Source organism: Sinocyclocheilus grahami, unplaced genomic scaffold (genome assembly GCF_001515645.1).
Source record: "Sinocyclocheilus grahami isolate Dianchi unplaced genomic scaffold, SAMN03320097.WGS_v1.1 scaffold624.1, whole genome shotgun sequence".
In the NCBI taxonomy this organism is placed as follows: Eukaryota; Metazoa; Chordata; class Actinopteri; order Cypriniformes; family Cyprinidae; genus Sinocyclocheilus; species Sinocyclocheilus grahami.
Genome location: NW_015505803.1, coordinates 95,438 through 99,982, shown reverse-complemented (window position 1 = coordinate 99,982; position 4,545 = coordinate 95,438).

Genomic DNA, 4,545 nt, shown 5'->3' with positions numbered 1-4,545 from the left:
AGGGCCCCCCCCCCCCCCTTAATGACAAATGAAATAACACAAAATAATAGTCTCAAAAGCTTTAGATTCATTCACTATTAATAACAACCATAATATATTTCATATTTCATTCTCAAGTACCCCCCCACTGCACGCTTTAGTTGGTCTGTTAAAACTCAATGGGCTCAGGGGAGGCGAGAGAGACTCGGACTCCCGCTGTAACTTTACCTGCTGGTGTCGCTGTTGGACAAAGTTTCTTTAGAAAAACGAGTGATTTATACAAGATGATTGAGTTACAGGAAAGGACCGTTTGTTTGCCTGACATACCCTGCAGGTGCCTGCTTTGCTTTATGAACTTTGAACTCTGACCCATTAGCCAAATAGGCATTAAGCAACATGATATTCTGTCCACCAAACATGCACTTCCTCTGTCTCTGTTTGTGTGCGTTATGTGTTTTCATTAACGGTGTGCATTCAGTTCCGAGGACAGAAGCTCCAAATAGTCAGTACTGTTGTTTGTAAAAAGACTTCTTTGAAAATGAATCCTTGACGTACAAACTCACGAGGTGGGGATGTAGCTGCCAAAATCAACAGATAGTGGGGAAAACAAATGCAATAATCAGTCAAAGAAGAAAAGCTTCTCTATTCTCTCTTTCTTGCTCTCTTTTCTCTCTTCATCATTCTCACAATATTGGATCACAACAGCACTATAACAAGCAACTAGCCACACATAGACACATTTTTGACTATCGCCATGAAGTCTGATCCAGTTTCCAGCTTTTTTGGGCTTGTTTGGACTGAAAGATCTGGCTAACCGACATGAGAAGCAATCAGTTATAGTTCGTTTTGCTTCATAGCACCAGCAGATCACATTTAAACTGCCATTTTCAGTCAGCTCTTGCCATTTTTGTGGGGAGAATGCATGAGATGGTCAGTGAACGGACTGTGGGTGGTATACTGAGGATGAGAAAAACAAGAGACCAACAAGATTTAAACATGTTTAGTCTTAGCCAAGCAGGCTAGCAGATTGTGAGCGCAGGAAAGACTCAACTTGAAATGAAACATTTGGACATGTTCAATTTATAATTATGTACAGTGGTTGCATGATCATGAAGATGATGATAACAGAGGAAGACAATGATATATAGTATTCTGTCATCCGTATCTAATGTGACGTAAGAGGAGTGTAATTCAGTGGGAGTTGTATTTCAGTATGACTATGATTGGCAGTGGTGGTTGCTGTGGTTGTATTTCCTAAAAAACACACAAAAGTTGTGGCAAATTCCATCTCAAACTCTGAAATTCTTTTGTAACCCTAAGTTTCTAGAGTTTTGGTATAATAAGACTTTAAACACGTTCATGCCTTTCATAATAGCCCTGTAGATTAGCAGCTGAATATGAGTATAATTTATCATGCTGTGGTGATATATGACGTACAAGAGCAAGGAATTTGCAAACAATGGGGTGGTACTGCAAAATGCTCCTTTCAAAAGCACATGCGGTGGCATTAGTTTCGCAAACAATGCTATTTGAAAAACTTACTGAGTATGCCATGCATGTTTATTATGCAGGTATGAAAAGAAAAGATCATTATTTAATGACACAAAATTGAAGGTAAATAGGGTGTAGCTGGATAATGGCAACATGACTTAGACATGCTAATTCTATGGCTTTGAGTAAACAGTGATTGTTTTGTGTGCTAACATGTCTGTTTTGATTGGGAGAGATGTTTGCAAAGCAGTATGGAAGGTCAAGAGTGGTTAAACATCAGGAGCACAGCTAAAACACTTTTTGGACAGTTAAAGTAAGTTATTAAGATTAGTGAAAGTACTATACAGTGTTTGTGACAGGCTGTTTAATTTAGGCTTCTATCTCTCTCTCTCTCTCCCATAAACACATGCATCCACACACCCTCTTAGGCGAAAACCTTGACTGTGACGTCACAATGAAAGGCCAGTAGTACTATGAATCACTGCTCATGCCAATAGCCTTTCCCAACTGTTGAAGAGTTAAAAACTGTTTTCAGTGCACTTTCTTCAAATGAATGAAAAATTAAAGATGTAGTATATTTATCTTCCTCATCTATATGTGGCATGCATACAGACCACCGGCAAAAATAAGATTTTTTTAGTATATGTATTTGGATTTTATGCATTTTTAGTTATCGATCTGTCATAAAAAAAACAACAACAACACACATTCTCATTTTCATGCATATTTAATATACATAGAAATAACGAAAAATATACAAATGACAGAAGTCAAGTTGAATTATACATAACACATGGTGTTAAATCCATAAGAATCCCTCTGATAAACATATTTTATCATTTTGCATTTTTAGATATTTTATATTTCAGTCCAAGTTGAGGGTCTGTTAATATTTTTTTTTTTTACCTTAAAACTATCCATAATAATATGATTGTGCCAAAATGTTTCCAGAAAATGTGCATTACTTTAGCATTGTTGGCACAAGGAGTTTATGTAAATAATGTAATTTAGTACCTGGGTTTATATGTGTAATTAGTTGTAATAACTTGTGTTTTAAACTAATAAAATATGTCTGAAAGCTCATTAGTGCGCTGTCTTTTTTAATGAATTGGAAGCAGTAATGTCTTATTTATGAATTATGGAGCTTGAACGAGTCCTTACAGGTAAAATGCAATCATTTGTGTTTTAGCTAAAAAGATATGTCTGAGAGCTCATCCTTATTCTGCATAGCTCAATAATGCATCTTAATGTGCATTTTATATTCCTTTCATTTGGTGCAGAATACTTTACATGTCAGATCATGGAATTAAAATGGTTTGGAAACGGCATTTAATGCGAAAAGGCACAGTTTCTCTGAAAAGGTCTGATTTGAAAAATGATATTATAACTGTGCAATGACCTAAATGTCTGTTCGGATTAAATCACTCAAGGTTAAGAGTCTAGAGCAGAGCCCAGGTGGCATCACGTTACAGGTTGCATAACAAATAGGATCATATCAAAGTCAGATTACATTCAAAGCAGAGAGATATGCAAACAGGTTGGGTTGAAGTCATCTGCAATGCAAACGGTGTGCTGCGGTTAGTGCAGGCCAGCGAAGGTGCACTGCTAGCGTGTGACCTTTAGGGCTGTGCAGTAATGATGCTTTAGGTACAGTCAGGTGAAAATATATGGCATTTGAGTCAGCTGGTTTCTTTGCATTGTGTTTGCATTCCTCCAGCTGAGCAAAGATTAACCAGCAGCGTGGGATGTCCTGCTTTTTTTTTTAACCTCCGTCTGCGGAGGAGGTATCGTGTTGAGTTGCCTCCCCCATCAGCTGATTCTACCTCATTTTCTTCCCCTTTTCTATTCTTCTATGCTTTGGCATTTCTGCACTGCATAAAATTGTCTTCTTATTTGGTATTTTTGTCTTCTTTTCCAGTACAACTATTGAAATTTTCGATGTTGATAAGCAAAATGACATATAATGTTAAGTCGTGTTTTCTGAAAAATCTTTTAAAATTAGGTGAGTTTACGTATAAAGGACTAATTCACCCAAAAATGAAAATTTGCTAAACATTTACATCCATGATGTAGATGAGTTTGTTTCTTTATCAGAACAGATTTGGAGAAATGTAGCATTACATCACTTGCTCACCAGTGGATCCTCTGCAGTGAATGGGTGCCGTCAGAATGAGAGTTCAAACAGCTGATAAAAACATCACAATGATTCACAAGTAATCCACACAACACGGTCCATTAATTAACATCTTTTGAAGTGAAAATCTGTATGTTTTTAAGAAATCCTTTAATAAGGCCATTTAACCTTAAATCATTGCTTCTGGCCAAAATTTGAGTCCATAATAATCCATAATAATGCTTTCTCCAGTGAAAAAGTCCATCCAGTGTTGTCCTCTCACATCAAAATCCACACATTTTTTCACAACTGTTTTGGACTGTTTTCTCTTGTAAATGGTGCTTGATCCATGCATATTTCTCTCCTGATTCGGACTAAACTTTATGGATAGAGAACTTGTATTTTAGCCAGAAGCCAGCATTTGAAGTTAAAAACAACGTAATGATTGATTTGTTTATTACAAACATGCAGCTTGCGTATTGCTTAAATTTCTTGTGAATTATTGTGATGTTATCAGCTGTTTGGACTCACATTCTGATGGCACCCATTCACTGCAGAGAATCCATTGGTGAGCAAGTGATGTGAAGCAAAATTTTCATTTTTTTGGGGTGAACTCCCTTTACAGCCAGAAAAAAACAAAATAGAAATTTAACTTGATTTCTTTTTGAATTAATTTTATTTTTCTTACCCCGTTGATTTTTTTTTAGTTGCTTCATGCTTAAACTCTCTTAATTTTGATAAATATATCAGAAAATAAGACTCAATCATTTTGCTTTAAGAATGTTTGGATATTTGCACAGAAAAACACATTAAAATGGAAAAATAAGATTTTTTTTTTTTTGCAGTGGCAGTTATCCAGTCTCTTGTTTGTTTATTCTCAAAGTCTATTCCAGTTCCACCATGACTCAGAAAACTTTTTGACACCACTATAAGCACGGAGCGGAAAGGTTTGTGTGTTGTTG